This window comes from Scyliorhinus torazame, chromosome 24, assembly GCF_047496885.1.
Source record: "Scyliorhinus torazame isolate Kashiwa2021f chromosome 24, sScyTor2.1, whole genome shotgun sequence".
NCBI lineage: Eukaryota > Metazoa > Chordata > Chondrichthyes > Carcharhiniformes > Scyliorhinidae > Scyliorhinus > Scyliorhinus torazame.
This window is the reverse complement of record NC_092730.1, coordinates 50,821,036-50,845,587: the sequence shown is the minus strand read 5'-3', so window position 1 is coordinate 50,845,587 and position 24,552 is coordinate 50,821,036. Positions and strand designations below refer to the sequence as shown.

The following is a 24,552-nucleotide window of genomic DNA, read 5'->3' as shown; positions in this document are numbered from 1 at the left end:
TGTCATTTCATTTCTAATCAGTTGTGCTTTTTCTATTTTTGAACACCAGCCAGAGTCCTGCATCTGAGTGCCGTCCTTCTCCAAGCCGCTGGGGGTTAAGGAGCTTCGCGTCGTTGCATTGATCAGTTTGCTGCAATCAACAAAGACCGAACTCCCGCCGACCTGTTCCTCACATGAAGATATTGAGAGTCTAAGATCTGAGCGGCGTGAAGGATCCAATTATACAGTTGCATCCTTGCGACTGGAATCTCTCTCCACAGCTGCTTCTGGTGCTGCTTTCACAAACAAGTAGCCAGAAAACCCTTCAGTGTCCAAACAGGAGGACGTTCATCCAGTAAAGGCGGCAGAAGAGTTTTCTGGGAGATGTCGACTGAGACACCTCGACAATCCAACCAGCCAGACTATTTACAACAAGAGACGAGACATTTACCAGGAATCCTGGGATCATTATTAATTCCTCAAATAGAGTCATGAGCAGATTATCCAGTGATGAACTGGGCTTTTGCCTGTGGGGTCTTGCTGTGCGAATATCAGCAGGAATCTCATTCCAGGAGGCCACCGCTTCCCCATTGAATGGGAGGTATTGGATCGTCCTGGTGTTGCAAATATTGCTGGAGAAACGTAACCACGTGGAGGAAAAGGGAATGTCAGAAGTGGGATTCGAACCCACGCCTCCAGAGGAGACTGCGACCTCAACGCAGCGCCTTCGACCGCTCGGCCATCCTGACGCACTGTGGCCAAAGATATGCTCCATGCGCAAATCGATTTAAATTTAATTTTCATCTTCATTTCATTTCAAACTAGATGTGGTTTTACTATTTTTGAACGCCAGCCAGACTCTTGCGTCTGAGTGCGATCGTTCTCCAACGCGCTGTGTGTTCAGGAGCTCTCATTTCTGCATTGATCAGTTTGCTCCAATCAACAAAGTCCGTACTGCCGTCTAACTGTTCCTTCCACGAAGGTATTAAGAGTCTAAGATCTGAGTGGCGGGAAGGATCCAATGAGACAGTTGCATCCTGGCGACTGGAATCTCTCTGCACAGCTGCATCTGGTGCTGCTTTCACAGACAAGTAGCCGAATAACGCCTCCAGTGCCAAACACGAGGATGTTCATGCTGTAAAGGCGGCAGAAGAACTTTCTGGAAGATGCCAGCTGATTCACGTCCGACAATCCAACCAGCCAGACTATTTACAACAATGGAAGTGGAAATTTACCCGGAGTCCTGGTATCAGTATTAATTCGTCAACCAGAGTCACTGAGCATATCATCCAGTCATGAACTGGGCTTCTGACTGTGGGGTCTTGCTGTACGAATTTAAGTACGAATCTCGCGTCCCGAGGCCACCGCTTCCCCATTGAATGGCAGGTATGAGATCTTCCTGGGGTTGAACAATTTTTGGAGAAATGTAACCTCGCGGAAAAAAAGGCAATGTCAGAAGTAGGATTCTAACGCACGCCTCCAGAGGAGACTGCGTCCTTAACCCGCGCCTTCGACCGCTCGGCCACCCTGACGAGCTGCAGAAACTGTTATGCTCGGTGCACAAATAGACATAGAACATACAGTGCAGAAGGAGTCCATTCGGCCCATCGAGTCTGCACCGATCCACTTAAGACCTCAATTCCATCCTATCACCCTCACCCCGCAACCCAATAATCCTTTCTACCTTTTTGGACACTAAGGGCAATGACGCATGACCAATTCCCCTAGCCAGCTCGTCTTTATGCCGTGGGAGGAAACCGGAGCACCCGGGGTGAAATTCACGCAGACATGGGGAGAACGTGCAGACTCCGCACAGACAGTGACCCAAGCCGGGAATCGAACCTGGAACCCTGGAGCTGTGAAACAACTGTGCTACCTTGCTGCCCAAAATTTCGAAATAAGTTTTTTCTGCGATGGCTCGGAATCGAACCCAGGTCAACTGCTTGGAAGGCAGCTACGCTCACCATTATACCACCATCGCTCACTGAAGAACTTTAAATTCTATCTTCATTGTCATTTCATTTCTAATCAGTTGTGCTTTTCCTATTTTTGAACACCAGCCAGAGTCCTGCATCTGAGTGCCGTCCTTCTCCAAGCCGCTGGGGGTTAAGGAGCTTCGCATCGTTGCATTGATCAGTTTGCTGCAATCAACAAAGACCGAACTCCCGCCGACCTGTTCTTCACATGAAGATATTGAGAGTCTAAGATCTGAGCGGCGTGAAGGATCCAATTATACAGTTGCATCCTTGCGACTGGAATCTCTCTCCACAGCTGCTTCTGGTGCTGCTTTCACAAACAAGTAGCCAGAAAACCCTTCAGTGTCCAAACAGGAGGACGTTCATCCAGTAAAGGCGGCAGAAGAGTTTTCTGGGAGATGTCGACTGAGACACCTCGACAATCCAACCAGCCAGACTATTTACAACAAGAGACGAGACATTTACCAGGAATCCTGGGATCATTATTAATTCCTCAAATAGAGTCATGAGCAGATTATCCAGTGATGAACTGGGCTTTTGCCTGTGGGGTCTTGCTGTGCGAATATCAGCAGGAATCTCATTCCAGGAGGCCACCGCTTCCCCATTGAATGGGAGGTATTGGATCGTCCTGGTGTTGCAAATATTGCTGGAGAAACGTAACCACGTGGAGGAAAAGGGAATGTCAGAAGTGTGATTCGAACCCACGCCTCCAGAGGAGACTGCGACCTTAACGCAGCGCCTTCGATCGCTCGGCCATCCTGACGCACTGTGGCCAAAGATATGCTCCATGCGCAAATCGATTTAAATTTAATTTTCATCTTCATTTCATTTCAAACTAGATGTGGTTTTACTATTTTTGAACGCCAGCCAGACTCTTGCGTCTGAGTGCGATCGTTCTCCAACGCGCTGTGTGTTCAGGAGCTCTCATTTCTGCATTGATCAGTTTGCTCCAATCAACAAAGTCCGTACTGCCGTCTAACTGTTCCTTCCACGAAGGTATTAAGAGTCTAAGATCTGAGTGGCGGGAAGGATCCAATGAGACAGTTGCATCCTGGCGACTGGAATCTCTCTGCACAGCTGCATCTGGTGCTGCTTTCACAGACAAGTAGCCGAATAACGCCTCCAGTGCCAAACACGAGGATGTTCATGCTGTAAAGGCGGCAGAAGAACTTTCTGGAAGAAGCCAGCTGATTCATGTCCGACAATCCAACCAGCCAGACTATTTACAACAATGGAAGTGGAAATTTACCCGGAGTCCTGGTATCAGTATCAATTCGTCAACCAGAGTCACTGAGCATATCATCCAGTCATGAACTGGGCTTCTGACTGTGGGGTCTTGCTGTACGAATTTAAGTACGAATCTCGCGTCCCGAGGCCACCGCTTCCCCATTGAATGGGAGGTATGAGATCTTCCTGGGGTTCAACAATTTTTGGAGAAATGTAACCTCGTGGAAAAAAAGGCAATGTCAGAAGTAGGATTCTAACGCACGCCTCCAGATGAGACTGCGTCCTTAACCCGCGCCTTCGACCGCTCGGCCACCCTGACGAGCTGCAGAAACTGTTAAGCTCGGTGCACAAATAGACATAGAACATACAGTGCAGAAGGAGTCCATTCGGCTCATCGAGTCTGCACCGATCACCTAAAGACCTCAATTCCATCCTATCACCCTCACCCCGCAACCCAATAATCCTTCCTAGCTTTTTGGACACTAAGGGCAATTACGCATGACCAATTCCCCTAGCCTGCTCGTCATAATGCTGTGGGAGGAAACCGGAGCACCCGGGGTGAAATTCACGCAGACATGGGGAGAACGTGCAGACTCCGCACAGACAGTGACCCAAGCCGGGAATCGAACCTGGAACCCTGGAGCTGTGAAACTAATGTGCCACCTTGCTGCCCAAAATTTCGAAATAAGTTTTTTCTGCGATGGCTGGGAATCGAACCCAGGTCAACTGCTTGGAAGGCAGCTATGCTCACCATTATACCACCATCGCTCACTGAAGAACTTTAAATTCTATCTTCATTGTCATTTCATTTCTAATCAGTTGTGCTTTTCCTATTTTTGAACACCAGCCAGAGTCCTGTATCTGAGTGCCGTCCTTCTCGAAGCCGCTGGGGGTTAAGGAGCTTCGCGTCTTTGCATTGATCAGTATGCTGCAATCAACAAAGACCGAACTCCCGCCGACCTGTTCCTCACATGAAGATATTGAGAGTCTAAGATCTGAGCGGCGTGAATGATCCAATTGTACAGTTGCATCCTTGCGACTGGAATCTCTCTCCACAGCTGCTTCTGGTGCTGCTTTCACAAACAAGTAGCCAGAAAACCCTTCAGTGTCCAAACACGAGGAGATTCATCCAGTAAAGGCGGCAGAGAGTTTTCTGGGAGATGTCGACTGAGACACCTCGACAATCCAACCAGCCAGACTATTTACAACAAGAGACGAGACATTTACCCGGAATCCTGGGATCATTATTAATTCCTCAAATAGAGTCATGAGCAAATTATCCAGGGATGAAATGGGCTTCTGCCTGTGGGGTCTTGCTGTGCGAATATCAGCAGGAATCTCATTCCAGGAGGCCACCGCTTACCCATCGAATGGGAGGTATTGGATCGTCCTGGTGTTGCAAATATTGCTGGAGAAACGTAACCACGTGGAGGAAAAGGGAATGTCAGAAGTGGGATTCGAACCCACGCCTCCAGAGGAGACTGCGACCTTAACGCAGCGCCTTCGACCGCTCGGCCATCCTGACGCACTGTGGCCAAAGATATGCTCCATGCGCAAATCGATTTAAATTTAATTTTCATCTTCATTTCATTTCAAACTAGATGTGGTTTTACTATTTTTGAACGCCAGCCAGACTCTTGCTTCTGAGTGCGATCGTTCTCCAACACGCTGTGTGTTAAGGAGCTCTCATTTCTGCATTGATCAGTTTGCTCCAATCAACAAAGTCCGTACTGCCGTCTAACTGTTCCTTACACGAAGGTATTAAGAGTCTAAGATCTGAGTGGCGGGAAGGATCCAATGAGACAGTTGCATCCTGGCGACTGGAATCTCTCTGCACAGCTGCATCTGGTGCTGCTTTCACAGACAAGTAGCCGAATAACGCCTCCAGTGCCAAACACGAGGATGTTCATGCTGTAAAGGCGGCAGAAGAACTTTCTGGAAGAAGCCAGCTGATTCACGTCCGACAATCCAACCAGCCAGACTATTTACAACAATGGAAGTGGAAATTTACCCGGAGTCCTGGGATCAGTATTAATTCCTCAACCAGAGTCACTGAGCAGATCATCCAGTCATGAACTGGGCTTCTGACTGTGGGGTCTTGCTGTGCGAATTTAAGTACGAATCTCGCGTCCCGAGGCCACCGCTTCCCCATTGAATGGGAGGTATGAGATATTCCTGGGGTTGAACAATTTTTGGAGAAATGTAACCTCGTGGGAAAAAAGGCAATGTCAGAAGTAGGATTCTAACCCACGCCTCCAGAGGAGACTGCGTCCTTAACGCCGCGCCTTCGGCCGCTCGGCCACCCTGACGAGCTGCAGAAACTGTTATGCTCGGTGCACAAATAGACATAGAACATACAGTGCAGAAGGAGTCCATTCGGCTCATCGAGTCTGCACCGATCCCCTAAAGACCTCAATTCCATCCTATCACCCTCACCCCGCAACCCAATAATCCTTCCTACCTTTTTGGACACTAAGGGCAATGACGCATGACCAATTCCCCTAGCCAGCTCGTCTTTATGCCGTGGGAGGAAACCGGAGCACCCGGGGTGAAATTCACGCAGACATGGGGAGAACGTGCAGACTCCGCACAGACAGTGACCCAAGCCGGGAATCGAACCTGGAACCCTGGAGCTGTGAAACAACTGTGCTACCTTGCTGCCCAAAATTTCGAAATAAGTTTTTTCTGCGATGGCTGGAAATCGAACCCAGGTCAACTGCTTGGAAGGCAGCTATGCTCACCATTATACCACCATCGCTCACTGAAGAACTTTAAATTATATCTTCATTGTCATTTCATTTCTAATCAGTTGTGCTTTTCCTATTTTTGAACACCAGCCAGAGTACTGCACCTGAGTGCCGTCCTTCTCCAAGCCGCTGGGGGTTAAGGAGCTTCGCGTCGTTGCATTGATCAGTTTGCTGCAATCAACAAAGACCGAACTCCCGCCGACCTGTTCCTCACATGAAGATATTGAGAGTCTAAGATCTGAGCGGCGTGAAGGATCCAATTATACAGTTGCATCCTTGCGACTGGAATCTCTCTCCACAGCTGCTTCTGGTGCTGCTTTCACAAACAAGTAGCCAGAAAACCCTTCAGTGTCCAAACAGGAGGACGTTCATCCAGTAAAGGCGGCAGAAGAGTTTTCTGGGAGATGTCGACTGAGACACCTCGACAATCCAACCAGCCAGACTATTTACAACAAGAGACGAGACATTTACCAGGAATCCTGGGATCATTATTAATTCCTCAAATCGAGTCATGAGCAGATTATCCAGTGATGAACTGGGCTTTTGCCTGTGGGGTCTTGCTGTGCGAATATCAGCAGGAATCTCATTCCAGGAGGCCACCGCTTCCCCATTGAATGGGAGGTATTGGATCGTCCTGGTGTTGCAAATATTGCTGGAGAAACGTAACCACGTGGAGGAAAAGGGAATGTCAGAAGTGGGATTCGAACCCACGCCTCCAGAGGAGACTGCGACCTTAACGCAGCGCCTTCGACCGCTCGGCCATCCTGACGCACTGCGGCCAAAGATATGCTCCATGCGCAAATCGATTTAAATTTAATTTTCATCTTCATTTCATTTCAAACTAGATGTGGTTTTACTATTTTTGAACGCCAGCCAGACTCTTGCGTCTGAATGCGATCGTTCTCCAACGCGCTGTGTGTTAAGGAGCTCTCATTTCTGCATTGATCAGTTTGCTCCAATCAACAAAGTCCGTACTGCCGTCTAACTGTTCCTTACACGAAGGTATTAAGAGTCTAAGATCTGAGTGGCGGGAAGGATCCAATGAGACAGTTGCATCCTGGCGACTGGAATCTCTCTGCACAGCTGCATCTGGTGCTGCTTTCACAGACAAGTAGCCGAATAACGCCTCCAGTGCCAAACACGAGGATGTTCATGCTGTAAAGGCGGCAGAAGAACTTTCTGGAAGATGCCAGCTGATTCACGTCCGACAATCCAACCAGCCAGACTATTTACAACAATGGAAGTGGAAATTTACCCGGAGTCCTGGTATCAGTATTAATTCGTCAACCAGAGTCACTGAGCATATCATCCAGTCATGAACTGGGCTTCGGACTGTGGGGTCTTGCTGTACGAATTTAAGTACGAATCTCGCGTCCCGAGGCCACCGCTTCCCCATTGAATGGCAGGTATGAGATCTTCCTGGGGTTGAACAATTTTTGGAGAAATGTAACCTCGCGGAAAAAAAGGCAATGTCAGAAGTAGGATTCTAACGCACGCCTCCAGAGGAGACTGCGTCCTTAACCCGCGCCTTCGACCGCTCGGCCACCCTGACGAGCTGCAGAAACTGTTATGCTCGGTGCACAAATAGACATAGAACATACAGTGCAGAAGGAGTCCATTCGGCCCATCGAGTCTGCACCGATCCACTTAAGACCTCAATTCCATCCTATCACCCTCACCCCGCAACCCAATAATCCTTTCTACCTTTTTGGACACTAAGGGCAATGACGCATGACCAATTCCCCTAGCCAGCTCGTCTTTATGCCGTGGGAGGAAACCGGAGCACCCGGGGTGAAATTCACGCAGACATGGGGAGAACGTGCAGACTCCGCACAGACAGTGACCCAAGCCGGGAATCGAACCTGGAACCCTGGAGCTGTGAAACAACTGTGCTACCTTGCTGCCCAAAATTTCGAAATAAGTTTTTTCTGCGATGGCTGGGAATCGAACCCAGGTCAACTGCTTGGAATGCAGCTATGCTCACCATTATACCACCATCGCTCACTGAAGAACTTTAAATTCTATCTTCATTGTCATTTCATTTCTAATCAGTTGTGCTTTTCCTATTTTTGAACACCAGCCAGAGTCCTGTATCTGAGTGCCGTCCTTCTCCAAGCCGCTGGGGGTTAAGGAGCTTCGCATCGTTGCATTGATCAGTTTGCTGCAATCAACAAAGACCGAACTCCCGCCGACCTGTTCCTCACATGAAGATATTGAGAGTCTAAGATCTGAGCGGCGTGAAGGATCCAATTATACAGTTGCATCCTTGCGACTGGAATCTCTCTCCACAGCTGCTTCTGGTGCTGCTTTCACAAACAAGTAGCCAGAAAACCCTTCAGTGTCCAAACAGGAGGACGTTCATCCAGTAAAGGCGGCAGAAGAGTTTTCTGGGAGATGTCGACTGAGACACCTCGACAATCCAACCAGCCAGACTATTTACAACAAGAGACGAGACATTTACCAGGAATCCTGGGATCATTATTAATTCCTCAAATAGAGTCATGAGCAGATTATCCAGTGATGAACTGGGCTTTTGCCTGTGGGGTCTTGCTGTGCGAATATCAGCAGGAATCTCATTCCAGGAGGCCACCGCTTCCCCATTGAATGGGAGGTATTGGATCGTCCTGGTGTTGCAAATATTGCTGGAGAAACGTAACCACGTGGAGGAAAAGGGAATGTCAGAAGTGGGATTCGAACCCACGCCTCCAGAGGAGACTGCGACCTTAACGCAGCGCCTTCGACCGCTCGGCCATCCTGACGCACTGTGGCCAAAGATATGCTCCATGCGCAAATCGATTTAAATTTAATTTTCATCTTCATTTCATTTCAAACTAGATGTGGTTTTACTATTTTTGAACGCCAGCCAGACTCTTGCGTCTGAGTGCGATCGTTCTCCAACGCGCTGTGTGTTCAGGAGCTCTCATTTCTGCATTGATCAGTTTGCTCCAATCAACAAAGTCCGTACTGCCGTCTAACTGTTCCTTCCACGAAGGTATTAAGAGTCTAAGATCTGAGTGGCGGGAAGGATCCAATGAGACAGTTGCATCCTGGCGACTGGAATCTCTCTGCACAGCTGCATCTGGTGCTGCTTTCACAGACAAGTAGCCGAATAACGCCTCCAGTGCCAAACACGAGGATGTTCATGCTGTAAAGGCGGCAGAAGAACTTTCTGGAAGAAGCCAGCTGATTCACGTCCGACAATCCAACCAGCCAGACTATTTACAACAATGGAAGTGGAAATTTACCCGGAGTCCTGGTATCAGTATTAATTCGTCAACCAGAGTCACTGAGCATATCATCCAGTCATGAACTGGGCTTCTGACTGTGGGGTCTTGCTGTACGAATTTAAGTACGAATCTCGCGTCCCGAGGCCACCGCTTCCCCATTGAATGGCAGGTATGAGATCTTCCTGGGGTTGAACAATTTTTGGAGAAATGTAACCTCGCGGAAAAAAAGGCAATGTCAGAAGTAGGATTCTAACGCACGCCTCCAGAGGAGACTGCGTCCTTAACCCGCGCCTTCGACCGCTCGGCCACCCTGACGAGCTGCAGAAACTGTTATGCTCGGTGCACAAATAGACATAGAACATACAGTGCAGAAGGAGTCCATTCGGCCCATCGAGTCTGCACCGATCCACTTAAGACCTCAATTCCATCCTATCACCCTCACCCCGCAACCCAATAATCCTTCCTACCTTTTTGGACACTAAGGGCAATGACGCATGACCAATTCCCCTAGCCAGCTCGTCTTTATGCCGTGGGAGGAAACCGGAGCACCCGGGGTGAAATTCACGCAGACATGGGGAGAACGTGCAGACTCCGCACTGACAGTGACCCAAGCCGGGAATCGAACCTGGAACCCTGGAGCTGTGAAACAACTGTGCTACCTTGCTGCCCAAAATTTCGAAATAAGTTTTTTCTGCGATGGCTGGGAATCGAACCCAGGTCAACTGCTTGGAAGGCAACTATGCTCACCATTATACCACCATCGCTCACTGAAGAACTTTAAATTATATCTTCATTGTCATTTCATTTCTAATCAGTTGTGCTTTTCCTATTTTTGAACACCAGCCAGAGTCCTGCACCTGAGTGCCGTCCTTCTCCAAGCCGCTGGGGGTTAAGGAGCTTCGCGTCGTTGCATTGAACAGTTTGCTGCAATCAACAAAGACCGAACTCCCGCCGACCTGTTCCTCACATGAAGATATTGAGAGTCTAAGATCTGAGCGGCGTGAAGGATCCAATTATACAGTTGCATCCTTGCGACTGGAATCTCTCTCCACAGCTGCTTCTGGTGCTGCTTTCACAAACAAGTAGCCAGAAAACCCTTCAGTGTCCAAACAGGAGGACGTTCATCCAGTAAAGGCGGCAGAAGAGTTTTCTGGGAGATGTCGACTGAGACACCTCGACAATCCAACCAGCCAGACTATTTACAACAAGAGACGAGACATTTACCAGGAATCCTGGGATCATTATTAATTCCTCAAATAGAGTCATGAGCAGATTATCCAGTGATGAACTGGGCTTTTGCCTGTGGGGTCTTGCTGTGCGAATATCAGCAGGAATGTCATTCCAGGAGGCCACCGCTTGCCCATTGAATGGGAGGTATTGGATCGTCCTGGTGTTGCAAATATTGCTGGAGAAACGTAACCACGTGGAGGAAAAGGGAATGTCTGAAGTGGGATTCGAACCCACGCCTCCAGAGGAGACTGCGACCTTAACGCAGCGCCTTCGACCGCTCGGCCATCCTGACGCACTGCGGCCCAAGATATGCTCCATGCGCAAATCGATTTAAATTTAATTTTCATCTTCATTTCATTTCAAACTAGATGTGGTTTTACTATTTTTGAACGCCAGCCAGACTCTTGCGTCTGAATGCGATCGTTCTCCAACGCGCTGTGTGTTAAGGAGCTCTCATTTCTGCATTGATCAGTTTGCTACAATCAACAAAGTCCGTACTGCCGTCTAACTGTTCCTCACACGAAGGTATTAAGAGTCTAAGATCTGAGTGGCGGGAAGGATCCAATGAGACAGTTGCATCCTGGCGACTGGAATCTCTCTGCACAGCTGCATCTGGTGCTGCTTTCACAGACAAGTAGCCGAATAACGCCTCCAGTGCCAAACACGAGGATGTTCATGCTGTAAAGGCGGCAGAAGAACTTTCTGGAAGATGCCAGCTGATTCACGTCCGACAATCCAACCAGCCAGACTATTTACAACAATGGAAGTGGAAAGTTACCCGGAGTCCTGGTATCAGTATTAATTCGTCAACCAGAGTCACTGAGCATATCATCCAGTCATGAACTGGGCTTCTGACTGTGGGGTCTTGCTGTACGAATTTAAGTACGAATCTCGCGTCCCGAGGCCACCGCTTCCCCATTGAATGGCAGGTATGAGATCTTCCTGGGGTTGAACAATTTTTGGAGAAATGTAACCTCGCGGAAAAAAAGGCAATGTCAGAAGTAGGATTCTAACGCACGCCTCCAGAGGAGACTGCGTCCTTAACCCGCGCCTTCGACCGCTCGGCCACCCTGACGAGCTGCAGAAACTGTTATGCTCGGTGCACAAATAGACATAGAACATACAGTGCAGAAGGAGTCCATTCGGCCCATCGAGTCTGCACCGATCCACTTAAGACCTCAATTCCATCCTATCACCCTCACCCCGCAACCCAATAATCCTTTCTACCTTTTTGGACACTAAGGGCAATGACGCATGACCAATTCCCCTAGCCAGCTCGTCTTTATGCCGTGGGAGGAAACCGGAGCACCCGGGGTGAAATTCACGCAGACATGGGGAGAACGTGCAGACTCCGCACAGACAGTGACCCAAGCCGGGAATCGAACCTGGAACCCTGGAGCTGTGAAACAACTGTGCTACCTTGCTGCCCAAAATTTCGAAATAAGTTTTTTCTGCGTTGGCTCGGAATCGAACCCAGGTCAACTGCTTGGAAGGCAGCTACGCTCACCATTATACCACCATCGCTCACTGAAGAACTTTAAATTCTATCTTCATTGTCATTTCATTTCTAATCAGTTGTGCTTTTCCTATTTTTGAACACCAGCCAGAGTCCTGCATCTGAGTGCCGTCCTTCTCCAAGCCGCTGGGGGTTAAGGAGCTTCGCATCGTTGCATTGATCAGTTTGCTGCAATCAACAAAGACCGAACTCCCGCCGACCTGTTCTTCACATGAAGATATTGAGAGTCTAAGATCTGAGCGGCGTGAAGGATCCAATTATACAGTTGCATCCTTGCGACTGGAATCTCTCTCCACAGCTGCTTCTGGTGCTGCTTTCACAAACAAGTAGCCAGAAAACCCTTCAGTGTCCAAACAGGAGGACGTTCATCCAGTAAAGGCGGCAGAAGAGTTTTCTGGGAGATGTCGACTGAGACACCTCGACAATCCAACCAGCCAGACTATTTACAACAAGAGACGAGACATTTACCAGGAATCCTGGGATCATTATTAATTCCTCAAATAGAGTCATGAGCAGATTATCCAGTGATGAACTGGGCTTTTGCCTGTGGGGTCTTGCTGTGCGAATATCAGCAGGAATCTCATTCCAGGAGGCCACCGCTTCCCCATTGAATGGGAGGTATTGGATCGTCCTGGTGTTGCAAATATTGCTGGAGAAACGTAACCACGTGGAGGAAAAGGGAATGTCAGAAGTGTGATTCGAACCCACGCCTCCAGAGGAGACTGCGACCTTAACGCAGCGCCTTCGATCGCTCGGCCATCCTGACGCACTGTGGCCAAAGATATGCTCCATGCGCAAATCGATTTAAATTTAATTTTCATCTTCATTTCATTTCAAACTAGATGTGGTTTTACTATTTTTGAACGCCAGCCAGACTCTTGCGTCTGAGTGCGATCGTTCTCCAACGCGCTGTGTGTTCAGGAGCTCTCATTTCTGCATTGATCAGTTTGCTCCAATCAACAAAGTCCGTACTGCCGTCTAACTGTTCCTTCCACGAAGGTATTAAGAGTCTAAGATCTGAGTGGCGGGAAGGATCCAATGAGACAGTTGCATCCTGGCGACTGGAATCTCTCTGCACAGCTGCATCTGGTGCTGCTTTCACAGACAAGTAGCCGAATAACGCCTCCAGTGCCAAACACGAGGATGTTCATGCTGTAAAGGCGGCAGAAGAACTTTCTGGAAGAAGCCAGCTGATTCATGTCCGACAATCCAACCAGCCAGACTATTTACAACAATGGAAGTGGAAATTTACCCGGAGTCCTGGTATCAGTATCAATTCGTCAACCAGAGTCACTGAGCATATCATCCAGTCATGAACTGGGCTTCTGACTGTGGGGTCTTGCTGTACGAATTTAAGTACGAATCTCGCGTCCCGAGGCCACCGCTTCCCCATTGAATGGGAGGTATGAGATCTTCCTGGGGTTCAACAATTTTTGGAGAAATGTAACCTCGTGGAAAAAAAGGCAATGTCAGAAGTAGGATTCTAACGCACGCCTCCAGATGAGACTGCGTCCTTAACCCGCGCCTTCGACCGCTCGGCCACCCTGACGAGCTGCAGAAACTGTTAAGCTCGGTGCACAAATAGACATAGAACATACAGTGCAGAAGGAGTCCATTCGGCTCATCGAGTCTGCACCGATCACCTAAAGACCTCAATTCCATCCTATCACCCTCACCCCGCAACCCAATAATCCTTCCTAGCTTTTTGGACACTAAGGGCAATTACGCATGACCAATTCCCCTAGCCTGCTCGTCATAATGCTGTGGGAGTAAACCGGAGCACCCGGGGTGAAATTCACGCAGACATGGGGAGAACGTGCAGACTCCGCACAGACAGTGACCCAAGCCGGGAATCGAACCTGGAACCCTGGAGCTGTGAAACTAATGTGCCACCTTGCTGCCCAAAATTTCGAAATAAGTTTTTTCTGCGATGGCTGGGAATCGAACCCAGGTCAACTGCTTGGAAGGCAGCTATGCTCACCATTATACCACCATCGCTCACTGAAGAACTTTAAATTCTATCTTCATTGTCATTTCATTTCTAATCAGTTGTGCTTTTCCTATTTTTGAACACCAGCCAGAGTCCTGTATCTGAGTGCCGTCCTTCTCGAAGCCGCTGGGGGTTAAGGAGCTTCGCGTCTTTGCATTGATCAGTATGCTGCAATCAACAAAGACCGAACTCCCGCCGACCTGTTCCTCACATGAAGATATTGAGAGTCTAAGATCTGAGCGGCGTGAAGGATCCAATTGTACAGTTGCATCCTTGCGACTGGAATCTCTCTCCACAGCTGCTTCTGGTGCTGCTTTCACAAACAAGTAGCCAGAAAACCCTTCAGTGTCCAAACACGAGGAGATTCATCCAGTAAAGGCGGCAGAGAGTTTTCTGGGAGATGTCGACTGAGACACCTCGACAATCCAACCAGCCAGACTATTTACAACAAGAGACGAGACATTTACCCGGAATCCTGGGATCATTATTAATTCCTCAAATAGAGTCATGAGCAAATTATCCAGGGATGAAATGGGCTTCTGCCTGTGGGGTCTTGCTGTGCGAATATCAGCAGGAATCTCATTCCAGGAGGCCACCGCTTACCCATCGAATGGGAGGTATTGGATCGTCCTGGTGTTGCAAATATTGCTGGAGAAACGTAACCACGTGGAGGAAAAGGGAATGTCAGAAGTGGGATTCGAACCCACGCCTCCAGAGGAGACTGCGACCTTAACGCAGCGCCTTCGACCGCTCGGCCATCCTGACGCACTGTGGCCAAAGATATGCTCCATGCGCAAATCGATTTAAATTTAATTTTCATCTTCATTTCATTTCAAACTAGATGTGGTTTTACTATTTTTGAACGCCAGCCAGACTCTTGCTTCTGAGTGCGATCGTTCTCCAACACGCTGTGTGTTAAGGAGCTCTCATTTCTGCATTGATCAGTTTGCTCCAATCAACAAAGTCCGTACTGCCGTCTAACTGTTCCTTACACGAAGGTATTAAGAGTCTAAGATCTGAGTGGCGGGAAGGATCCAATGAGACAGTTGCATCCTGGCGACTGGAATCTCTCTGCACAGCTGCATCTGGTGCTGCTTTCACAGACAAGTAGCCGAATAACGCCTCCAGTGCCAAACACGAGGATGTTCATGCTGTAAAGGCGGCAGAAGAACTTTCTGGAAGAAGCCAGCTGATTCACGTCCGACAATCCAACCAGCCAGACTATTTACAACAATGGAAGTGGAAATTTACCCGGAGTCCTGGGATCAGTATTAATTCCTCAACCAGAGTCACTGAGCAGATCATCCAGTCATGAACTGGGCTTCTGACTGTGGGGTCTTGCTGTGCGAATTTAAGTACGAATCTCGCGTCCCGAGGCCACCGCTTCCCCATTGAATGGGAGGTATGAGATATTCCTGGGGTTGAACAATTTTTGGAGAAATGTAACCTCGTGGGAAAAAAGGCAATGTCAGAAGTAGGATTCTAACCCACGCCTCCAGAGGAGACTGCGTCCTTAACGCCGCGCCTTCGGCCGCTCGGCCACCCTGACGAGCTGCAGAAACTGTTATGCTCGGTGCACAAATAGACATAGAACATACAGTGCAGAAGGAGTCCATTCGGCTCATCGAGTCTGCACCGATCCCCTAAAGACCTCAATTCCATCCTATCACCCTCACCCCGCAACCCAATAATCCTTCCTAGCTTTTTGGACACTAAGGGCAATTACGCATGACCAATTCCCCTAGCCTGCTCGTCATAATGCTGTGGGAGGAAACCGGAGCACCCGGGGTGAAATTCACGCAGACATGGGGAGAACGTGCAGACTCCGCACAGACAGTGACCCAAGCCGGGAATCGAACCTGGAACCCTGGAGCTGTGAAACAACTGTGCTACCTTGCTGCCCAAAATTTCGAAATAAGTTTTTTCTGCGATGGCTGGGAAACGAACCCAGGTCAACTGCTTGGAAGGCAGCTATGCTCACCATTATACCACCATCGCTCTCTGAAGAACTTTAAATTCTATCTTCATTGTCATTTCATTTCTAATCAGTTGTGCTTTTCCTATTTTTGAACACCAGCCAGAGTCCTGCATCTGAGTGCCGTCCTTCTCCAAGCCGCTGGGGGTTAAGGAGCTTCGCGTCGTTGCATTGATCAGTTTGCTGCAATCAACAAAGACCGAACTCCCGCCGACCTGTTCCTCACATGAAGATATTGAGAGTCTAAGATCTGAGCGGCGTGAAGGATCCAATTATACAGTTGCATCCTTGCGACTGGAATCTCTCTCCACAGCTGCTTCTGGTGCTGCTTTCACAAACAAGTAGCCAGAAAACCCTTCAGTGTCCAAACAGGAGGACGTTCATCCAGTAAAGGCGGCAGAAGAGTTTTCTGGGAGATGTCGACTGAGACACCTCGACAATCCAACCAGCCAGACTATTTACAACAAGAGACGAGACATTTACCAGGAATCCTGGGATCATTATTAATTCCTCAAATAGAGTCATGAGCAGATTATCCAGTGATGAACTGGGCTTTTGCCTGTGGGGTCTTGCTGTGCGAATATCAGCAGGAATCTCATTCCAGGAGGCCACCGCTTGCCCATTGAATGGGAGGTATTGGATCGTCCTGGTGTTGCAAATATTGCTGGAGAAACGTAACCACGTGGAGGAAAAGGGAATGTCAGAAGTGGGATTCGAACCCACGACTCCAGAGGAGACTGCGACCTCAACGCAGCGCTTTCGACCGCTCGGCCATCCTGACGCACTGCGGCCAAAGATATGCTCCATGCGCAAATCGATTTAAATTTAATTTTCATCTTCATTTCATTTCAAACTAGATGTGGTTTTACTATTTTTGAACGCCAGCCAGACTCTTGCGTCTGAGTGCGATCGTTCTCCAACGCGCTGTGTGTTCAGGAGCTCTCATTTCTGCATTGATCAGTTTGCTCCAATCAAGAAAGTCCGTACTGCCGTCTAACTGTTCCTTCCACGAAGGTATTAAGAGTCTAAGATCTGAGTGGCGGGAAGGATCCAATGAGACAGTTGCATCCTGGCGACTGGAATCTCTCTGCACAGCTGCATCTGGTGCTGCTTTCACAGACAAGTAGCCGAATAACGTCTCCAGTGCCAAACACGAGGATGTTCATGCTGTAAAGGCGGCAGAAGAACTTTCTGGAAGAAGCCAGCTGATTCACGTCCGACAATCCAACCAGCCAAACTATTTACATCAATGGAAATGGAAATTTACCCGGAGTCCTGGTATCAGTATCAATTCGTCAACCAGAGTCACTGAGCATATCACCCAGTCATGAACTGGGCTTCTGACTGTGGGGTCTTGCTGTACGAATTTAAGTACGAATCTCGCGTCCCGAGGCCACCGCTTCCCCATTGAATGGAAGGTATGAGATCTTCCTGGGGTTCAACAATTTTTGGAGAAATGTAACCTCGTGGAAAAAAAGGCAATGTCAGAAGTAGGATTCTAACGCACGCCTCCAGATGAGACTGCGTCCTTAACCCGCGCCTAAGACCGCTCGGCCACCCTGACGAGCTGCAGAAACTGTTATGCTCGGTGCACAAATAGACATAGAACATACAGTGCAGAAGGAGTCCATTCGGCTCATCGAGTCTGCACCGATCCACTTAAGAACTCAATTCCATCCTATCACCCTCACCCCGCAACCCAATAATCCTTCCTACCTTTTTGGACACTAAGGGCAATTACGCATGACCAATTCCCCTAGCCAGCTCGTCTTTATGCCGTGGGAGGAAACCGGAGCATCCGGGATGAAATTCACGCAGACATGGGGAGAACGTGCAGACTCCGCACAGACAGTGACCCAAGCCGGGAATCGAACCTGGAACCCTGGAGCTGTGAAACAACTGTGCTACCTTGCTGCCCAAAATTTCGAAATAAGTTTTTTCTGCGATGGCTGGGAATCGAACCCAGGTCAACTGCTTGGAAGGCAGCTATGCTCACCATTATACCACCATCGCTCACTGAAGAATTTTAAATTATATCTTCATTGTCATTTCATTTCTAATCAGTTGTGCTTTTCCTATTTTTGAACACCAGCCAGAGTCCTGCATCTGAGTGCCGTCCTTCTCCAAGCCGCTGGGGGTTCAGGAGCTTCGCGTCGTTGCATTGATCAGTTTGCTGCAATCAACAAAGACCGAACTTCCGCCGACCTGTTCCTCACATGAAGATATTGAGAGTCTAAGATCTGAGCGGCGTGAAGGATCCAATTATACAGTTGCATCCTTGCGACTGGAATCTCTCTCCACAGCTGCTTCTGGTGCTGCTTTCACAAACAAGTAGCCAGAAAACCCTTCAGTGTCCAAACAGGAGGACGTTCATCCAGTAAAGGCGGCAGAAGAGTTTTCTGGGAGATGTCGACTGAGACACCTCGACAATCCAACCAGCCAGACTATTTACAACAAGAGACGAGACATTTACCAGGAATCCTGGGATCATTATTAATTCCTAAAATAGAGTCATGAGCAGATTATCCAGTGATGAACTGGGCTTTTGCCTGTGGGGTCTTGCTGTGCGAATATCAGCAGGAATCTGATTCCAGGAGGCCACCGCTTCCCCATTGAATGGGAGGTATTGGATCGTCCTGGTGTTGCAAATATTGCTGGAGAAACGTAACCACGTGGAGGAAAAGGGAATGTCAGAAGTGGGATTCGAACCCACGCCTCCAGAGGAGACTGCGACCTTAACGCAGCGTCTTCGACTGCTCGGCCATCCTGACGCACTGTGGCCAAAGATATGCTCCATGCGCAAATCGATTTAAATTTAATTTTCATCTTCATTTCATTTCAAACTAGATGTGGTTTTACTATTTTTGAACGCCAGCCAGACTCTTGCGTCTGAATGCGATCGTTCTCCAACGCGCTGTGTGTTAAGGAGCTCTCATTTCTGCATTGATCAGTTTGCTCCAATCAACAAAGTCCGTACTGCCGTCTAACTGTTCCTTCCACGAAGGTATTAAGAGTCTAAGATCTGAGTGGCGGGAAGGATCCAATGAGACAGTTGCATCCTGGCGACTGGAATCTCTCTGCACAGCTGCATCTGGTGCTGCTTTCACATAAAATTAGGCGAATTCCGCCTCCAGTGCCAAACACGAGGATGTTCATGCTGTAAAGGCGGCAGAAGAACTTCCTGGAAGAAGCCAGCTGATTCACGTCCGACAATCCAACCAGCCAGACTATTTACAACAATGGAAGTGGAAATTTACCCGGAGTCCTGGGATCAGTATTAATTCCTCAACCAGAGTCACGGAGCAGATCATCCAGTCATGAACTGGGCTTCTGACTGTGGGGTCTTGCTGTGCGAATTTAAGTACGAATCTCGCGTCCCGAGGCCACCGCTTCTCCATTGAATGGGAGGTATGAGATCTTCCTGGGGTTGAACATTTTTTGGAGAAATGTAACCTCGTGGAAAAAAAGGCAATGTCAAAAGTAGGATTCTAACCCACGCCTCCAGAGGAGACTGCGCCCTTAACACCGCGCCTTCGACCGCTCGGCCACCCTGACGAGCTGCAGAAACTGTGATGCTCGGTGCACAAATAGACATAGAACATACGGTGCAGAAGAAGTCCATTCGGCCCATCGAGTCTGCACCGATCCACTTAAGACCTCAATTCCATCCTATCACCCTCACCCCGCAACCCAATAATCCTTCCCACCTTTTTGGACACTAAGGGCAATTACGCATGACCAATTCCCCTAGCCAGCTCGTCTTTATGCCGTGGGAGGAAACCGGAGCACCCGGGGTAAAATTCACGCAGACATGGGGAGAACGTGCAGACTACGTGCAGACTCCGCACAGACAGTGACCCAAGCCGGGAATCGAACCTGGAACCCTGGAGCTGTGAAACAACTGTGCTACCTTGCTGCCCAAAATTTCGAAATAAGTTTTTTCTGCGATGGCTGGGAATCGAACCCAGGTCAACTGTTTGGAAGGCAGCTACGCTCACCATTATACCACCATCGCTCACTGAAGAACTTTAAATTCTATCTTCATTGTCATTTCATTTCTAATCAGTTGTGCTTTTCCTATTTTTGAACACCAGCCAGAGTCCTGTATCTGAGTGCCGTCCTTCTCCAAGCCGCTGGGGGTTAAGGAGCTTCGCGTCGTTGCATTGATCAGTTTGCTGCAATCAACAAAGACCGAACACCCGCCGACCTGTTCCTCACACGAAGGTATTGAGAGTCTAAGATCTGAGCGGCGTGAAGGATCCAATTTTACAGTTGCATCCTTGCGACTGGAATCTCTGTCCACAGCTGCTTCTGGGGCTGCTTTCACAAACAAGTAGCCAGAAAACCCTTCAGTGTCCAAACAGGAGGACATTCATCCAGTAAAGGCGGCAGAGAGTTTTCTGGGAGATGTCGACTGAGACACCTCGACAATCCAACCAGCCAGACTATTTACAACAAGAGACGAGACATTTAGCCGGAATCCTGGGATCATTATTAATTCCTCAAATAGAGTCATGAGCAAATTATCCAGTGATGAACTGGGCTTCTGCCTGTGGGGTCTTGCTGTGCGGATATCAGCAGGAATCTCATTCCAGGAGGCCACCGCTTACCCATTGAATGGGAGGTATTGGATCTTCCTGGTGTTGCAAATTTTGCTGGAGAAACGTAACCTCGTGGAGGAAAACTTAATGTCAGAAGTGGGATTCGAACTTACGCCTCCAGAAAAGACTGCGATATTAACGCAGCGCCTTCGACCGCTCGGCCATCCTGCCGCACTGTAGCCAAAGATATGCTCCATGCGCAAATCGAGTTAAATTTAATTTTCATCTTCATTTCATTTCAAACTAGATGTGGTTTTACTATTTTTGAACGCCAACCAGACTCTTGCATCGGAGTGCGATCGTTCTCCAACACGCTGTGTGTTCAGGAGCTCTCATTTCTGCATTGATCAGTTTGCTCCAATCAACAAAGTCCGTACTGCCGCCTACCTGTTCCTCACACGAAGGTATTAAGAGTCTTAGATCTGAGCGGCGTAAAGGATCCAATTAGACAGTTGCATTCTGGCGACTGTAATCTCTCTCCACAGTTGCATCTGGTGCTGCTTTCACAGACAAGTAGACGAATAACGCCTCCAGTGTCCAAACACGAGGAAGTTCATGCTGTAAAGGCAGCAGAAGAACATTCTGGGAGAAGCCAACGGATTCACCTGCGTCAATCCAAGCAGCCAGACTATTTACAACGAGGGAAGTGAAAATTTACCAGGAGTCCTGTGATCATTATTAATTCCTCAACCAGAGTCACTGAGCAGATCATCCCGTCATGAACTTGGCTTCTGCCTGCGGGGTCTTGCTGTGCGTATTTAAGCAAAAATCTCACGTCCTGAGGCCACCACTTCCCCATTGAATCGGAGGTGTTGGATTATCCTCGGGTTCAACACTTCGCTGGAGAAATGGATCCGCGCGGATGAAAGTTGAATGTCTGAAGTGAGATTCGAACACACGTCTCCAGATGGAGACTGTGACCGAAACGCAGCACCTTCATCCGCTCGGCCATCGGTACGCACAGTGACAAACGGTGTGTTCCGTGCACGAATCGATTTAAATTATATCGTCATTGTCATTTCATTTCAAACAAGAACAAAGAACAAAGAAAAGTACAGCACAGGAACAGGCCCTTCGGCCCTCCAAGCCCGTGCCGACCATGCTGCCCGTCTAAACTAAAATCTTCTACACTTCCTGGTTCCGTATCCCTCTATTCCCATCCTATTCCTGTATTTGTCAAAATGCCCCTTCCATGTTACTATCGTCCATGGTCCCACCGCCTCCTCCGGCAGCGAGTTCCAGGCACCCACTATCCTCTGTGTAAAAAACGTGCCTCGTACATCTCCTCTAAACATTGCCCCGCGCACCTTAAACCGATGCCGCCCAGTAATTAACACCCCTAGCCTGGGCAAATGCCTCTGACTATCCACTGTGTCTATGCCCCTCATAATTTTGTAGACCACTATCAGCTCGCCCGTCAACCTCCGTCGTTCCAGTGAGAACAAACCGAGTTTATTCAACCGCTCCTCGTAACTAATGCCCTCCATACCGGGCATCATCCTGGTAAATCTCTTCTGCACCCTTCATAAAGCCTCCACACCCTTCTGGTAGTGTGGCGACCAGAATTGAACACTCTACTCAAAGTGTGGCCAAACTAAGGTTCTATACAGCTGCAACGTGACGTGCCAGTTCTTGTACTTAGTGCCCCGGCCAATGAAGGCAAGCATGCTGTATGCCATTCTGACTACCTTCTCCACCTGTGTTGTCCCTTTCAATGACCTGTGGACCTGTTCACCTTGATCTCTCTGACTTTCAATACTCTCGAGTGTTCTACCATTCACTGTATATTCCCTACCTCCATTAGACCTTCCAAAATGCATTACCTCACATTTGTCCGGATTAAACGCCATCTGCCATCTCTCCACCCACGTCTCCAAACGATCTAAATCCTGCGGTATCCGCTGACTGTCCTCATCTCTATCCGCAATTCCACCAACCTGTGTGTCGTCTGCAAACTTACTTATCAGACCAGTTACATTTTCCTCCAAATCATTTATGTTTTCTACGAACAGCAAAGGTCCCAGCACTGATCCCTGCGGAACACCACTAGTCACAGCCCTCCAATTAGGAAATCACCCTTCCATTGCTGCACTCTGCCTTCTATGACCTAACCAGTTCTCGATCTAACTTGCCAGCTCACCCCTGATCCCGTGTGACTTCAATTTTTGTGCCGGTCTACCATGAGGGACCTTGTCAAAGGCCTTACTGAAGTCCATATAGATAACATCCACTGCCCTACCTGCATCAATCATCTTTGTGACCTCTTCGAAAAACTGAGTTTACCTTGACAATCCAACCAACCAAACTACTCACAACAAGAGAAGAGGAATTTTACCCGGAGTCCTGGGATCAATGTTAATTCCTCAACCAGAGTCACTGAGCAGATCATCCAGCCATGAATTGGGTTTCTATCTGTACGGTCTTCTTGTGCGAATCGAAGCAGGAATCTCATGTCCTGAGGCCACCGCTTCCCCATTGTATCTGAGTTATTTGACCTTCCTGGGGTTGAACATTTTGCTGCAGAAATGTAACCTCGTGGACGAAAAGTAAATGTCAACAGTGGGATTCGAACACACGCCTCCAGAGGAAACTGCCACCTGAATGCAGTGTCTACGATCGCTCGGCCATCCTGAGGCGCTCTGGCAGAAGCCCTGCTCCGTGCACAAATCGATTTGAGATCTTTCTTAATCATCATTTCATTCTAAACTCGATGTGATTTTCCTATTTTTGAACCACAGCCAGAGTCTTGCATCCGACTGGCATCCTTCTCCAAGCCGCTGGGGGTGATGGAGCTTCTCAACGCTGCATTGACCTGTTTGCTCCAATCAACAAAGACCAAACTGCCGCCGACCTGTTCCTCATTATTGAGAGTCGTAGATCTGAGCGGCGTGAAGGATGCAATTAGACTGTTGCATTCTTGCGACTGGAATCTTTCTCCACAGCTGCTTCTCTTGCTGCTTTCACAGACAAGTAGCCAAAGAACCCCTGCAGTGTCCAAACAGGAGGACGTTCATCCAGTAAAGGCGGCAGAAGAGGACTCTGGGAGAAGTCAACTGAGTAACCGCGACAATCCAACCAGACAGATTATTTACAAGATAAGAGGAATTATACCCGGAGTCCTGGGATTAATATTACTGCTTCAACCAGAGTCACTGAGCAGATTATCCATTCATTAAGTGGGCTTTTTCCTGTGGGAATTTAAGCACGAATCGCACGATACGAGGCCACCTCTCCCATTGCATGGGAGATATTGGATCATCCTGGGGTTGAATATTTTTCTTGAGAAATGTAACCTCGTGGAGGTAATGTTAATGTCAGATGTTGAATTCAAACCGACGCCTCCAGAGGAAACTGCGACCTTAACGCAGCGCCATCAACCGCTCTGCTATCCTGACGCTTTGTGGCAAAGGGTATGCTCCGTGCATAAATAGATTTAAGTTCGATCTTCACCGTTATTTCATTTCGAACGAGATGTGCGTTTCCTATTTTTGAACGCCAGCCAGAGTCACGTATCTGGCTGCCATTCTTCTCCAAGCCTCTGGCGGTTAAGAAGCTTCTCATTGATGCATGATCAGTTTGATCCAATCAAAAAACCCGAACTGCCGCCGACCTGTTCCTCACACGAAGCTATTGAGAGTCTAAGATCTGAGCGGCGTGAAGCATGCAATTAGAGAGTTGCATTCTCGCGACTGGAATCTCTCTCCACAGCTGCTTCTGCTGCTGCATTCACAGACAAGTAGCCAAAAAACACCTTCAGTGTCCAAACAGGAGGAGTTTCATGCAGTAAAAGCGGCAGAAGAGGATTATGTGAGAGGTTAAATGAGTCACCTCGACAATCCAACCAGCCAGACTATTTACAACAAGTGAAGAGGAATTTTGCCCGGAGTCCTGGGATCCATATTAATTCCTCAACCAGAGTCACTGAGCAGATTATCCGGTCACTAGCTGGGATTTTGCCAGTGGGGTATTGCTGTGCCAATTTAAGCAGGAATCTCACGTCCTGAGGCCAACGGTTCCCCATTGAATTGGAGGTATTGGATGTTTGGTAGTTGAACATTTTGCTGGAGAAATGTAACCTCGTGGA

At 48.5% G+C, this 24,552-nt stretch overlaps 19 non-coding genes across 19 annotated transcripts; all 19 read right to left on the bottom strand.

Moving 5' to 3' along the window:
- Positions 1-645: 645 nt before the first annotated feature.
- Positions 646-728, bottom strand: trnal-gag (transfer RNA leucine (anticodon GAG)). Its single transcript has one exon. It is a non-coding gene; the product is annotated as a tRNA-Leu (tRNA).
- A 1,160-nt stretch (positions 729-1,888) lies between these two features.
- Positions 1,889-1,960, bottom strand: trnag-ucc (transfer RNA glycine (anticodon UCC)). Its single transcript has one exon. It is a non-coding gene; the product is annotated as a tRNA-Gly (tRNA).
- A 675-nt stretch (positions 1,961-2,635) lies between these two features.
- Positions 2,636-2,718, bottom strand: trnal-aag (transfer RNA leucine (anticodon AAG)). Its single transcript has one exon. It is a non-coding gene; the product is annotated as a tRNA-Leu (tRNA).
- Positions 2,719-3,878: 1,160 nt separating this feature from the next.
- Positions 3,879-3,950, bottom strand: trnag-ucc (transfer RNA glycine (anticodon UCC)). Its single transcript has one exon. It is a non-coding gene; the product is annotated as a tRNA-Gly (tRNA).
- A 674-nt stretch (positions 3,951-4,624) lies between these two features.
- On the bottom strand, positions 4,625-4,707 carry trnal-aag (transfer RNA leucine (anticodon AAG)). The gene has a single exon. It is a non-coding gene; the product is annotated as a tRNA-Leu (tRNA).
- Positions 4,708-5,868: 1,161 nt separating this feature from the next.
- On the bottom strand, positions 5,869-5,940 carry trnag-ucc (transfer RNA glycine (anticodon UCC)). Its single transcript has one exon. It is a non-coding gene; the product is annotated as a tRNA-Gly (tRNA).
- A 675-nt stretch (positions 5,941-6,615) lies between these two features.
- On the bottom strand, positions 6,616-6,698 carry trnal-aag (transfer RNA leucine (anticodon AAG)). The gene has a single exon. It is a non-coding gene; the product is annotated as a tRNA-Leu (tRNA).
- A 1,160-nt stretch (positions 6,699-7,858) lies between these two features.
- Positions 7,859-7,930, bottom strand: trnag-ucc (transfer RNA glycine (anticodon UCC)). The gene has a single exon. It is a non-coding gene; the product is annotated as a tRNA-Gly (tRNA).
- A 675-nt stretch (positions 7,931-8,605) lies between these two features.
- trnal-aag (transfer RNA leucine (anticodon AAG)) lies at positions 8,606-8,688 on the bottom strand. Its single transcript has one exon. It is a non-coding gene; the product is annotated as a tRNA-Leu (tRNA).
- Positions 8,689-9,848: 1,160 nt separating this feature from the next.
- On the bottom strand, positions 9,849-9,920 carry trnag-ucc (transfer RNA glycine (anticodon UCC)). The gene has a single exon. It is a non-coding gene; the product is annotated as a tRNA-Gly (tRNA).
- Positions 9,921-10,595: 675 nt separating this feature from the next.
- Positions 10,596-10,678, bottom strand: trnal-aag (transfer RNA leucine (anticodon AAG)). Its single transcript has one exon. It is a non-coding gene; the product is annotated as a tRNA-Leu (tRNA).
- Positions 10,679-12,585: 1,907 nt separating this feature from the next.
- trnal-aag (transfer RNA leucine (anticodon AAG)) lies at positions 12,586-12,668 on the bottom strand. The gene has a single exon. It is a non-coding gene; the product is annotated as a tRNA-Leu (tRNA).
- Positions 12,669-13,828: 1,160 nt separating this feature from the next.
- On the bottom strand, positions 13,829-13,900 carry trnag-ucc (transfer RNA glycine (anticodon UCC)). The gene has a single exon. It is a non-coding gene; the product is annotated as a tRNA-Gly (tRNA).
- Positions 13,901-14,574: 674 nt separating this feature from the next.
- Positions 14,575-14,657, bottom strand: trnal-aag (transfer RNA leucine (anticodon AAG)). Its single transcript has one exon. It is a non-coding gene; the product is annotated as a tRNA-Leu (tRNA).
- A 1,161-nt stretch (positions 14,658-15,818) lies between these two features.
- Positions 15,819-15,890, bottom strand: trnag-ucc (transfer RNA glycine (anticodon UCC)). The gene has a single exon. It is a non-coding gene; the product is annotated as a tRNA-Gly (tRNA).
- A 675-nt stretch (positions 15,891-16,565) lies between these two features.
- trnal-gag (transfer RNA leucine (anticodon GAG)) lies at positions 16,566-16,648 on the bottom strand. The gene has a single exon. It is a non-coding gene; the product is annotated as a tRNA-Leu (tRNA).
- Positions 16,649-17,808: 1,160 nt separating this feature from the next.
- On the bottom strand, positions 17,809-17,880 carry trnag-ucc (transfer RNA glycine (anticodon UCC)). Its single transcript has one exon. It is a non-coding gene; the product is annotated as a tRNA-Gly (tRNA).
- Positions 17,881-18,555: 675 nt separating this feature from the next.
- trnal-aag (transfer RNA leucine (anticodon AAG)) lies at positions 18,556-18,638 on the bottom strand. The gene has a single exon. It is a non-coding gene; the product is annotated as a tRNA-Leu (tRNA).
- A 1,172-nt stretch (positions 18,639-19,810) lies between these two features.
- Positions 19,811-19,882, bottom strand: trnag-ucc (transfer RNA glycine (anticodon UCC)). Its single transcript has one exon. It is a non-coding gene; the product is annotated as a tRNA-Gly (tRNA).
- Positions 19,883-24,552: the final 4,670 nt, after the last annotated feature.